The following is a 14,553-nucleotide window of genomic DNA, read 5'->3' as shown; positions in this document are numbered from 1 at the left end:
CTTTAATAGTGAAAGAAAAGATAATATTGTTGATGAATTGGACCGTTAGAATAATTACTTAAAACTTAAAAAGGTGATAATTTTAATAATTGGTTATTAATATGATTCTATTTATTTATTAATATCATAATTAAGGGAATTTTATGTAAGGGCGTTCATTTGGTCCAGAGTGGACTAAAATGGCTTATCGAGATTTCTAGATTGTGTTCTCTTTACTATTTTTAAGTTATTTTTAATTTTTTAAAATAATAAAATCGCGTTCTCTTTGCTGGTTTTAAAAATAAAAAAAATATAAAGAAAACTCAAAACAACAAAAAGTTATTTTGAGTGTTTTCATCTAAAACAAACTCTAAATTCAAAATTTATTTATTTATTTATTCATATTTTATTATTATAATGAAAAAAAATATTACAAAATTCATTAACTTTAAAATGTATATATATTTTTTAATAATATATTAACATTAAATATGTCTAATTTACTGAATAATCAAATTTGTTGAATAAAATATCATTAAAAAATTATTTTCAAAATTTAAAGAAAACGCGCTTTCTAATTTTCTCTTTTGAGAAATAGTTTTTCAAAATGACAAAGAAAATGTGTTTTTAATTTTTAAAAATAGACTACCAAAACAAAAAATTGAAAATGAATTCAAAACTCAAAACTAAAAATTGAAAAGCAAAAAGAACGCAATCTAAAATTCTTGAATTGAAGACCGGACTGACTAGGATCCACACTAAATCAAAATGTATAAATATGTATGTAATATATATTAATTGATTTTCAATGTTAAGTGGATCTTCAACCAAATTGAATCCAAAACTAATTAAAATTTACAACTGAATTGAGATTCGCACTTTTCAATCCGATCCAAAGTGAAATTTGAATACTCTTACACCTTGGGCGTTTGGCACATGAGAAGTTTTTAGATTCTTGAAAACGTTAGATTAGAAATCTATATTCTTATGTTTGGTATAACTTTTTTAAAAAGGAATTATGAGAAAATGGTATTTTTAGAATTTATTTTTAATTAATTTTTTTACAAAAAGATTTCTAGGGGAGATAGGAATCTTGGATTCTCATGGATTAGAAAAAGTTGTTAACAAATAAAAAGACTAAAACACTCCTTACTCTCTTATAATCCTATAACCCTTTCACGATTATTTTCGTCATATCCTTTATCCTTTTATAATCCCAGACCCTTTACTCTCTTATGACCCCCATAGCTCAATATTTTATATACTAATTTTTATTATTATTTTTAAATAACAAATCAAATAAAGATATTTTTGAAAAATAACGTAGATTCTTAAGAATGTTATATTTAAACCAAACATAAGAATGTAAAATTCTTATAAGAGAATATCTATTATTTCTAAGAATATTTAAAACTAATCCAAAATAGAATTATATAAATTCTGAGAATTAAATATTTTTAAAAATATTCATAAAAATTATAAATCTCAAAAATCTAAACATTTTTCCCATTGGATCGATGTGAGAATTCCTTATCTATGATCCCATCTCTCATATCCATTGATCTTGTCCTTTTCTTTATGCCCTCTTAATCTTTATTCTGCAAGAGTCATGCTATTTATACAGAAGGTGGATTACAGAATTATTTACAGGGCAATAAAATATCCATTTTGCCAATAAATAACTCAAATGATTTTATTTTGTCCTTGCAATACCATTTTTCTCTCGCTCTTCCTCACACACTATTGGCCCTAATGGCAAGGCGAGAGGAGGCGAGAGAGGCGAGGTGACGGGGTGAGGCAATAGAGGTGACGAGACAAGGCGGTAGAGATTGCAGCGACGAGGTGACGGGGCGAGGTGATAGAGGTGACGGGACAAGGCGGTAGAGGTTGTAAAGGCGAGCGACAGCAAGAGGAGGCGATGCGACTAAGGTGAAGAAAAAGCAACAAGTGGTCAGTTGCAACTGCGTGGGAAGGGGGAAGAGAGAGAGAGAGGAGAGAGTGAAGAAATATCATGATATATCACGATATTTTAGTATCAATATATCGCGATATATCACCGTAAAGCATTTTGTAAGAATGCGTAGGTACAAATAGCATTTTCCATTCTGCAATGACACTGTTTTTGACCTCTCAATTTTCTCGCACTTTCTCTCTCATTTTCCCTCACTTTTCCATGGAACCAACCGTCCAACTGTTTCAAGCCACTGGTGAGCAACCTGTCTCCTGTAGAAGGAATAATATTTTCGTAATTCCGTCATATAACTTTCGACTATACCTACAAGACTGGCAGTTCATTGCGCGAATTCATCCAAAATCGACAGTGAATTCCTTCCGCTCCGGTCGCTTCTGTTTGGTTGCTGAGAAAGTTGAGACAAGTCGAAGTATCAATTAAGTACCTCTCCGATTCCTAGTTTTGGATCGTCTGCGTTTGCGCCATAACACAACATACGTATTGTAAGATTCTCTCTCTCTCTTTTTCTCTTTCTTGTTTTTTTCGAGTTAAATGCCGACAAATGTGAGGTTTTCACTTTTCGCCGGTGGTTTCCTTCTCTCTTTCTCGGCAACCAAACGCCTCGTTTTCATTGAGTCTGTCTGGTGCCGTACGTATTTTCCAAAACCGTTGCGAACCAGAGATGATTACTGTTTCAGAGAATCCTTTTTCCTTGTAGCTTTCTCAGCCCCAGGAACAGCAAAGTGTACGGCATCAGGTATCAGGGCGATCTTCGTCTCAACCTTACGAGTAGAAAATCCTGACCGTATTTCATCCCTAATAGATCATGTTCTGTTCTTAAATTTTATATCTAATGAACTATTTCAATCTTGAGCACATTCTAGCCATCTCTGACGTATTGTAATAGATGGGAGTATTTATCGTTCGGATAAACTAAAAGATCAAATTCAACCAATGTAATTAAGTCGATGGATTTGCTTTAGCTAGTTGATGCTTTAGTTCTACCTTTATAGACTTGATTTACACTTAAAAACTAAATTCAACCAATGTAATTGAGTTGATCGATTTGGTTTAAATAGTTGATGTTTTAATTTTAGGTAATATTGCCTAGAAAATAAAAACCATCCCACCCCCTTAAAATAAATTCTATGAAAAAAAAAACTTTAAATACTTGTACCATACACATTTTTTTATAAAAAAATTAAGAGTGTTTGATTACTTCCATAAAAAATATTATAATAATTATACATTTTCTATGAAAAATGTGTGCAATCAAACGCACTCTTAAGGTGTGTTTGATAGCATGGAAAATGTCTCATATAAGAAATTGAATTTCATCTTTGGTATTTGATACACTATATTTTCTATGGAATTCAATTTCATGGTACAATCATTAAAGTATATTTTTAACTATTTTCCAAGAAAATTCCATTTAGGGGAAGATGGTTTTTGTTTTCCATGTAAATTGAAAAATATTTTTTTTTCCACCTAAATGCTATCAAACACACCCTTAGAGTGTGTTTGATTGTATACATTTTTCATGAAAAATATGTAATAATTACATATTTTCTATGGAAAACAATCAAATACTCTTAATTTTTCTATGGAAAAATATGTATGGTACAACCATTTAAAGTCTCTTTCCATGGAATTCATTTTCCAAGGGGGTGAGATGGTTTTGTTTTCTAGGCAATATTACCTAGAATTAAATTCTAGATAATTCAATTAAACACACCTTAGAGTGCATTTGATTGTAAGGGTAGAATTTAGGAGGAAAGAAAATGAGAATTGAATTGCAGAGAAAATAATTTTTTGAAAATTGAAAGTTTAACTTATTTGATTGGTATAATTTTTTACCTAAAAATGATGTTATTTTTCATTTTTTATGTTTGATTGGTAATATTTTTTTATAGAATTTGATCATTTTTCTAGCATTTCGTGTTTAATAGGCATTATTTTTCATGAAAAATACGTCATTTTTCATGGAATTCAATAATGAAAATGTATTAAAAAACATTCAATCCTGTACAGAAAAATTAAAATAATAACATATTTCAAGTTAATTAAATCATTTCTCCAAAGAAATGAAACCACAAAATTAATTTTTTTTTTGTTTTCCAAACTTATTAATTTATACGTAATTTTTTACTTTTATACATTTATATTTATCAATTATTAAAAATAAAAAATGTATTATTTTGTAAACCCTCCCTCGTTCCCTTGCGCTTCTCCCTTATTCCCCAGCTGCCCCCATCCCCTGCCTTTCTCTCTTTCTTGCTTCGCTCGTTGTCATCGCCCACCCCCTTGCCTTTCTCCCCCTCCAGCCTCTTTGCCTCCATCGGACGACTCGGATCATCGCTGCCTCGCTCATCCTCCTCGATTGCTACTCGCTCGCTTCGCTCAGTCGCTCTTATCTCTGCCTGGCTCCGTCGCTCACTGACGTTGACACGGCCTCAGCCTCCTCTCACTGCCTCACCAATTGCGACCCTCTCGCCCTCGGTAGTCACTCACCCTCGCCGGCCATCGATTCTCCCCTCAATCTCTCGCTGGCTACTTCTCTTATTCTCTCGCTTGGTAAGTTGGCTACTTCAATTGTCAAGAAAATCTCAGCTCCTCCCCCCAAAGAATTTGATTTCCATGATTTGAAGAAAAATCTAATCACATGATCATAAATGAGAAAATGAGTTGTCTAGAAAAAAAAATGACTGTGAAACACTACGCAAGTGAAAAATTGGGTGGAAAAAATAGTTTTTCCTTAGAAAAAAATGGCTCTCAAACGGGTTTGGTTGAGTTTAAGTTTAAATGCCAACTTTATGTACTTGATTTGAAACTTAGTTTATATAATTTTGTACTACTCTATTTTGCTCCTACTCTGCTATTTTTCATAAAAATTGATATGATTGTGTTGATTTTAGAATCTAACCAAAACTCTACCAAAAATGTGTTAAAGTTGACTGAATTTTACTTTGTAATTGAATTAATTTTGAATCTAAATTCTTGAAATTTGAAAAAAAAATCAAACTTGATAGAGAAACATACTTAAGAAAAAAACAAGTCACGCCAAACAATGTGTAGGCAATGGCCAACAATGGATCAGAGCCATCCTTTGAATAGAGCTGAGACAAAAAAAAGAATTTGTATTAGTAAGTTGTGGGTTCAATTTTTTATCTTATATAATAAAATAAAATTATATGTGATTTTTTTTTTTTTTATCAAAATTAAGGATACATGTGACGAGTGTTGCGCAAGAATAGTCATCCCAAAAAAGATAACAAAGTTGCGCCCATACTACATGATGAATCTAATGTACCACTTTGTACTGTAACAATCTAATATGCCATTTTGCCCCCAGGGCTCAACCAAGTGGTAAATGAAAGGGTTGCAAAGAGCAGTCATGCTGAAGACTGTCAGTGTGTGATCAATTTCAAAAGAAGTAATTCTTTCTGGGGGTGGCATTGGTAAGTGTTAGTGAACGCAGTCTCCAATTCTGTCCACTTGAATATATCTCACTATTTATTTTTCTCGTGATAATTCAGGGACAGGTTCGGCGAGCGACGCAAATGATGGCACGAAATTCAAAAAAAAATCTAATGTGCCACCTTGCTCTTTGACCGAGTCACATACGTGAAATACTGCTGGTAAAACCAAATGATGAGAGGTCCACTCTAATGAGTCGCTACCTATAGGGTATCTTGAATTTGGTTACACTAATGCTAGGACTAATGACGCTATTGAAATTAAAAATTAAAAAATATTTTTAAAACAAATTTAATATTTTAATATTTAAACATAAAATATGTGAATAAATTAGTAAGCAACTCGTACCGTCTTCCCAAAGCTTTATTCCTCTCTCACTCTCACTCTCTCTCTCTCTGTATATTCTTACAGCTGAGTTCCTAACGTATGGAGGAGAGCAGCGGAGTCGGTGTTTTTACGAGGAATAGGAGATTCGGAAGCTACTTCGACGCTAGCTCCGGTACGAATTTTGGTGGAAACTCGAAAGTTTTGGTGAAGGAAGAAGCGAAAAAACGATGGTCGGAGGCTGAAGTGTATGCCGGTGACGGCGGCGAATGGTTGTCGTCATTGATTTCATGGATTCGAATTATGGTATGTTTCATGACGATGATGTTCACGACTTTCGAGTGGGCTCTGGTCATGCGAGTCACTCTATGAGACCCACCCGCTTTGCAAATTTGTAAAGCGGGCCACTGCCCCTCTCTAACTCTACGCCTCTCTTGCCTGCATGGTCGTCGCTCGCCTCTCCACCGAACCTCGCCTCCATCGCCCGGCCTCACCTCACCTCGTTGATTGTCGGTGAGGCGAGACGATGGCGGCAAGACGGCGGAGACGAGACGACGGAGACCAGGCCGAGCGACTGCAGCGAGGCACAAGGGAGAGGCAAGCGGCGGCCATGATAGGCAAGGGAGGCGCTGAGCGGGGGAGGGAGAATCCATGGGAGGGGAAGAGTAAGGGTGTGGGAGTAAAATAGTCTTTTTATCCCTTTTCGGTAAGTATGTTGATAAACTTATCGGGCTCCCTAGCATTTACCCTGATCATGCTTGTGTTGTTGCCCTGGCCGTGTCAGAGGATCAGGCAGGGGAATATCTACGGACATGTCACCGGGAGATTGCTGGTAAAGCCTCCCAATCTGTCATCCAAGTTATGAACTGAGTGGCTGCGTTGTGAGAATCAAGAAAGAACAAAAGTTATGATCAGAATCCATCTATTTAACAGAAAAAAAAAAAAAAAACGAACATAAGAGCTTCATGAAAGTCAAATTTGTTCCTTTCTTGATTGAAAATTTTGAGCAATTGGATTTAGTCCAGGCCAGTGTTCCTCTTTTTAATCCCTTCCTGCTGGACCTTTTGGTAAATAAATTGATCTATCAATCTTAATAAGGGGTGTTTATTAAAATGTGTAAAATAAAGTTGTATTAGGATTAAAACACTTTGCTAAATAACATATAAAATGATCAAAATAAAATTAAAAATTATTTTAAAATTTTTATCAAACTATTTGTCAAATTTTTCGAAATGTACCGAAAAATATATACGTCATTTTTCTTATTAGTAAGCTCTAAGACATGTTTATGGGAATGAGAGATAAATATATATAAAAAATATCATAAAAGAAATCACGTGACATCTTTTCAAGAGTCGTAAGATAATTTTAATAAATACATTAAAAAGGACAAAAATTTATAATATCTTTCGTATCTTATCTTTTTTTAGTTTATATCTTGATTAATAAATATTATCTAAGTAAAACAATGTTTTATTTTAATGTAATACAAATTTAGATATAACCCGATATTTGGGATGACCGCCTTTGCATAGTTCTTGTTGTTTGTGCCCTTGATTTTGTAAGAAAATTAAATCATAAGTGGAGATTTTGTCTCATTGCACAAAATAAGAAATCGAACTCATAATTTACTGGTACAAATTTTAATTTATCGTGATCTAACAAGTTAACCTATACCGAGAGATATATAACCCAACACTTGTTGTGATTGATTGTTTGTTTTTCTAGTTGTGTCCGTATCAATGTTGATATGTTTGAATGATAGTTATTGACACCCAGTGGACAGTGGGATCACAGTTAAGCAATTTGTGGCACCCTTTGCAAATATAAAAGTGATGATCTCAAATATAAAATTTTAAAATTACTTGATAGTTCAAATTCAAAAGTTTAAAATTATAAATCGAGGAAAGAAGTTCATCTTATCATTAAACTTTAAAGAAGTTAATCTTATTTTTTGTTAAGTTTGTAATATCTTATGAATATAACAATTTATTTCTTTTAAATTTGAACGAGTGTACCAATTCATTATTTAAAGTGAACCGCTAATCAAATTGACTTACCAACTAATCCTATCCCCCATAAATGTATACCTAAATAGGTAAGGTACCTCGAACTAAAATACATGTCATGAATCAAAACATGTCACATTTTGTGTAATTATGAGTGGGACATGTCAACCACTACTACTTTGTTTACAAACTATCATTTCACAAATAGAAGAGGGGTACTAATTTTTGGAGGCCAATGTAATGTATATAAAAAAATTAAGGTTTATTATTATTGTGACATGGATACAACAATAAATTTATAAAATGGAAACGTCGTCTTCAAACTATTTGTGCCTGCAAAAATAAGAAAACAGTCAAAAGGCACAGGGAGGTCCCCGTGCAAATACTCTGACGTTTCAGTTAGATATTGAATATAATAAAAGAAACGGTATTGAAACAGTATCAAAAACTTTTTTTTTTCTCTCTAGGAATGCATACCTACCTATTTATAAACAAATACGGAGTAATTTAAAATGTAACAGAATTGCAGATAACGCTTATCTTGATAGATAATATTTATCTTATCCTTTTTAGAGATATAATTTTTTAGGGATAATGCTTATCCAAATATTTCATAACCATTTTAGAATTTAGAATTCGCTACAGATAATTATCTAACCTCTTCTTGGAATATTCAAAAGAATTTTTAAATATCGGACTTATCATGTTTGCACGTTTTGTGTGGGACCCCCGCATATGGGAAATTTATGCCTTTTAACCCAAAAAGACATTTTGGACTTTTGGCTTTACTTGACCCTTTAATGGGTTTTTACCTATGACACAACAATTATATTTTGACTTCACTAAAAAATAAAATTTTAAAATGACTTGATAGTTCAAATTCAAAAGATTAAAATTACAAATTGAGGAAGGAAGTTCACCTTATCATTAAACTTCGAAGATAATTGTTAATTTTAAATTTGTTACGTTAGTATTTAGTTTTTTTTATTCTTTTCTATTTCTGGTCTTATTATTATAATTTTATGTTAAATTAAACCTTATTTTCATTACAATATCTTAGGAGTATAACAATTTTTTTTTTAAAGTTAAATAAGTGTACCAATTCATTATTTAAAGTGAACCACGAATCAAGTTGACTTACCAATTAATCCTATCCCCCACAAATGCATGTTTAAATAGGTAGCGTACCTCGTACTAAAATACATACTATGAATCAAAACATGTCGTGTTTTGTGTAACTATGAGCGGGACATGTCAACCACTACTACTTTGTTTACGAACTATCATTTAGGAGAAAGGTTTTAATTTTTAGAGACAATGTAATATATATAAAAAATTAAGGTTAATTATATTTTGACTTCACTAAAAAATAAAAATTTTGATTAATTCACTAAAAAGTAAAAAAAAAAAGTAATAATTGGTAATGAAGCAATTATATAAAGCTTTTAAAATATAAAAACTCGCAATGGATAGTTGTAATAATATAATTATTATACATTTAAAATGTCCTATAAAGTAGAGAAAATTCTTTAGTTATTACTTTATTTTATTTAATTATTATAGTTGACTCTACTGGAGTAAAGTTCTCAGTCCGGCACTACTAGCTCAAGCTTTGATTGTGGCCCCATCAATCAACCCATTTTAATTGTAGGCTCCACATCATGTTATGTACTACATTGGCACAAATGAAAGTTAAAATGAGTGCCATTTTGTTCACCACTTTAACGGGATAACTTTATCCCGTTAGTTTGGGGTAAAAAGATTATTTTGGGGGGTCTTCACCCACTTGTTCCTCTCTCTCTCCTTCTCCCCTTCTCTTGTTCTCGTCGCCTTTCCCTACACTGTCGCTGCATCGCGCCGTCTCGTCACCTTTTGCCTCGCCTCTACACCACCGCCTCGCTGTTGCATCGCGCCACCACCTCACGGTCGACGAGGCGAGGCGGTCGATGCGCGATAAGAAGTGGCGGTAGCGGCGACACGAGGCTGGCTGGAGAAGAAAAGGAAGGGGGGAGAGATGAGAGGAAAAGAGAGGGGGAGACTTAGAGAAGAAGAGGGAAACAGAGACGAGAGAGAAGAAGAGAGAAGCAAAGAGGAGAAGCAGAGAGGGGAGAGGAAATGGGCATTAGTTTTTCACGAGAGTTATTTCAACCCTCGTTAAAGGGGGTAAACAAAATCGCACTCGTTAAAAGAGATGCTTAGACCCAACTTGATGGATCACAAATGATTATACAGGATTTATCTTATTTTTTCACAAATAAAACAATTAACAGAAATCTATGTTCATGTATTAATTAATTATTATTCCAACACTTTTTTTTTGTCGTACATTTTGTTAGTTTTTCTTCTTTCTTCTTACAACAGGGTACAAACTTTCTTCATTAAATAGTTGCTCTTCATCTGTATGTACAGTTTTTTATGTTGGCACAACATTTATAAGCTTTTGCTGTGATTTTTAAGTAGCAATATGATGTAGGCTCGTCTACGACTCACACTAAACATATATACTCGAATACGGATTGTATTAAGAAAACGAATATCTTTCTTATTTCATAAGCAACCAAGAACTCTACGATGAGAATAAATATCTTAAATAGACACAAACAGAAAATTTATTGGGCCAACATACCCTAAGGGGCTGGGTTTACAAAACAAAATAAAGAAAAATTTAAAATAATGAACTAAACACACAAAACTTAAGTTTTGACACGGTAAATGATCTCAAACAATCAAAATCCATCACACGTCATGGCAAAGCACGTGTTAGATGCGTCTCATTGTGAGCTTTTCGGAATGGGGTCATGGGCCCAAAACAGACACCGTATGCAAAAGTTACGCACATTTCTTTGAATACCGATCGTTGTAACATTCCAAGTATGCAAGTGCTTTCTCCTCTGCATTAGACACACGAACCTCATCACAACATATCCTTCTACTTCCAGTAGCTAGTTTAATAAATTCTCTCTTATGTAGGGAGCAATTATTAAATTATTAAAGCAAAATTGAACATAATTGCTCTTTTGGTTTTGGTTTTTTTTCGTTTTCATTTTTGTCTATTTTCACTACTTTTGGAATTTAGAAGTACTCTTGAAATCTTGAAAACATTTTTGTTGTCATTTATTTTCTTTTTATATACAATGAGGTTTGGGAAACGTGAGAACATTTGAGATCAAGTCTTTGGTTTTCATTGCCATCAGTGGATCTAAAAATCTAGAAAATCTAGAAAGAGTTCACAGCTCAAGTGTTGATCAGTTTGAAATAGTAGCTAAAATTTCCTTATATAGACTCATACAAAGAACTTCTTAAGTCACGGTTAGCATAGGCATCAGTAGACCCAACTACTAGTAGAGCTATTTGAACTTTAAGTGATGCAGAAATTAATGCAATTTAGGACACATAATGCAATATCAGAGTTGGCTGATTCTTTACAATATTGTCAAGCCAAAAGCAGCTCTTACAACACTTTTATATGTTTGAATCATAGTCACGACTGGACTGAACTATTTTACCACCCTGTTTGTTAATATGTTTCCATTCTGATTTCCCCTTGATATCTAGTTTAGTTTACCATACAAACATCAAGCCTTAATCCTATTATATAGGGTTTAGCCACATAAATCCTAGCTAGTTGGGTTTATAATAAATATGGAAAACTAAGTTTCATCCCTAGAGTTCTCAGCTGATGAATGCAGATGTGGATACTGGGGAACCCTATAAAGATTGAAGGTGTTGAGTATTCCAACTGGAGGGCGATTTATATCAGTAATCATGCATCGCCTATATATTGACATTTTCAACCAATTGATATGTGGATGTGCCCCTTCCAAATGCATACCTACATTTTCAGATATAAGGGCATTGTCTTAGCAGCAATACTATTTTCTCCAGATCATAGGGTACCCCTTATTTGGACAGCTCTACATCTTAGCACACCATCTGCGCATCGATCACTCTAATCCAAGTGCAGCCATTGAGTCCATGAAACAGGTACTATTCTCTCTCCAATATGATGTGTTTGACATCTTTTACGATCTCTTTTTTCCAGATTGAAACTAACATTCATGTGGTCAGGCTGCTCGTGCAATCACCAAGAACAATCTGTCTTTGATCATTTTCCCAGAGGGAACCAGATCCAAAAATGGAAGGCTAGTCCCATTCAAAAAGGTACAAACTCTCTCTGGAATTTGTTTCTGTCACAGGTACAGCTAATTATCTTCAATTGGCGAGAATTAGGACAGAAAATGAGGGAGAATTGAGAGAGAGAAGAAGAACAGAAGGATGCAAGAGAAAAAGGAGAATCGAGGGAGAGAAATGGAGAGAGAGATGAGAATTCTCTGGATAATTCTTGGATGCATTTTTATTAGGCTGGATTAGCTTTGTATTCTAATCCCAGCAGCAGTTAAGTTGGCGCCAAGCCAGTTACAAAGTACAAATCAATCAGCAGCTTGCTTAGGTACAACTGCTCCTGCTAATGCTATTAAAGTACAAACAGTGAGGTTCATGAAAGTTTCTTCAATTTAATTTCTCTTTGTGAAACATCAGATAAGAGCAAAGCAGCCAAATTAAAGCAGTTCTCCACACTAATTCTGCGTTCTCCTCTGCAGGGTTTTGTTCACTTGGCATTGCAGTTACAGCTTCCAGTAGTTCCAATTGTGCTGACAGGCACACATCTAACATGGAGGAAGACGTGTCAGGCCGGCACCGATAACTGTCAGGTATCTTCCTCCTATTAGAACTGACGACTGGACTTCTGACAATATCGATGATCATCTAAAAATGGTACATGATGTTTATATGTCGAACACCTTCCAGCATCACAAAGGCCTCTTCTGTCCGAGGATAATGTAGCTTCTGTCAAAACATCGGATTCCTAGTTAGAGGTGAATCATTCTTAGTTGAGTTGAATCCCAACAAATTAACAGTCCAATCTGCATTTTGGAAAAGCTGTGCGAATGTATCATTTGTAACATAGTTTTAGGAGATTAGCGCATATATATATATATATATATATGCAATAAAGTGAATTTGCTTGCTTGCATGTCTTATCTTAAGTGACAAATACACTAAAACATTCATTCTTCTTGTTAACTTTACCTACTTTTCAATACAACAAGTGATATATATATATATGTAACGGCCGGAGTCTACATAACAACATATTATTCGGTTTAAGTTGCAACCAATCCCCGTTTTTAACACTTTGGGATTTAATCCCAAAACACCGGTCACTATGTAGAATACCCTCTGCACTTATATGTCAAGTTCCCCCTCTTTGCATGGCTGATGTGGAATTTGCTTAACATGCTTACATGCACCCCCTTTAGGAACTCAGGGTCCTCGCTAAGATTTGCCCCACTGTCGTGCTCAGAGACTTAGGGGTCGATTCTAATACCATTTTGTAATGGCTGAGGTTCACTTAACAACATATTGTCCGGTTCAGCTCACAACTAATCCCCAATTTTATTACTTTGGGATTTAATTTCAAAACGTACGTCATTATGCAGAACACCTTCCGCACTTATATGTCAAGTTTCCCCCTTTGCATGATCGATGTGAAATTTGTCTAAAGTGCTTACAATATATATATATATATATGCAATAAGGTGAATTTGTTTGTCTGTATTTACATCAAGTGATTAGCTTCTTTCCATCTTATTTCTTTTTCTCAAATTGTTCTATCATTTTGCCTTAGTCATTCAAGTGATAATATATTGGTATCCTAGATTACACAAAAATAAAAATGGAAACGAATATAATATGAAATAGAAACGGAAAAATTATATTTTTTAGAAAAGTAAAAAATGAAAACATATAAATAAGAAAAAATATAGGGATTTTTGTTATAAATATAATTTTTAATTTAAAAAATTATAAAAAGATAATTTATTCAATTAAACATAAACATAAATTCTATATTCATTCAAAAAAATATAAACACAGTTGCTTCTATCTCTAATATAATCCCAGAATAGAAACACGTTTATAATATTTTTATAATATTGTGAAACGTTCTCAAAATTATAGAAATGACTTGAAATTTTTTTTTTTTTTTGTTGTGATTCTTGATGTTTTGTGGCAGAAAAAGTTTTAAATACACTAAAATGACATTATTTTGATGTTTTCTGTCGACGTTCAATTTCAGCCCACCGTGATTCGTCAGGGCCGCCGTGAATGAGTAAGTCCAAGATACAAGGAGGAAGAACAACACAAAAAGAACACAAAGAATTTTTACGTGATTTGGCCAAAACGATGCATACTCCACGACTTTACCCTAATTATTTTTTCAGAGTGGCAGTATCAAATTATTTCTGTTGATCCCTTATCTTTCATGATATTTTTGCCCCCTATTTATAACAAGGGGCCTTTACAATTTGCATAAAATATAAAAATACAAACAGTCCTTATCATCTGCATAAAATCATGAGTGGGATCTTTATTACGAGAGATATGGCTCGCCTCAGAGAAAGTGAGTAGGTCCCATGCCTCCAGCTGTCCAGCAGCTTTGTGGTCTAAGTGAGCTGGAGGATTTTGGACTGGTGAGCTGAATAGTTAGGCCAGCGAACTATGAGTATCGCTGAAAACTCGTTGGGTATATCACTAAAAGCTCATTAAAAGCCTTGTTGGGAGTTCGCTTAGAACTCGCTTGGACTTTCTGAGCTTTAGACAATTGAGCCAGCCTTCTGGATTGGGTCTAGCTCATAAAAAGTGGTGAAAGAAATACATAACATTTTCGTATATCAAACTTAGTACCTCAAAATTTTACTAAATTACGTGTATTTTCCACATTTCTCATTAATAAAAAATTATTAAGACATT

At 33.8% G+C, this 14,553-nt stretch overlaps 1 pseudogene; it reads left to right on the top strand.

Annotated features, from left to right (window-relative positions):
* Positions 1-5,833: 5,833 nt before the first annotated feature.
* Positions 5,834-12,611, top strand: LOC127792276 (1-acyl-sn-glycerol-3-phosphate acyltransferase-like; annotated as a pseudogene).
* Positions 12,612-14,553: the final 1,942 nt, after the last annotated feature.

Source organism: Diospyros lotus, chromosome 15 (assembly GCF_014633365.1).
Source record: "Diospyros lotus cultivar Yz01 chromosome 15, ASM1463336v1, whole genome shotgun sequence".
NCBI lineage: Eukaryota > Viridiplantae > Streptophyta > Magnoliopsida > Ericales > Ebenaceae > Diospyros > Diospyros lotus.
Note: the sequence above shows the minus strand (reverse complement) of the source record. Positions and strands in the feature narration are given on the sequence as shown.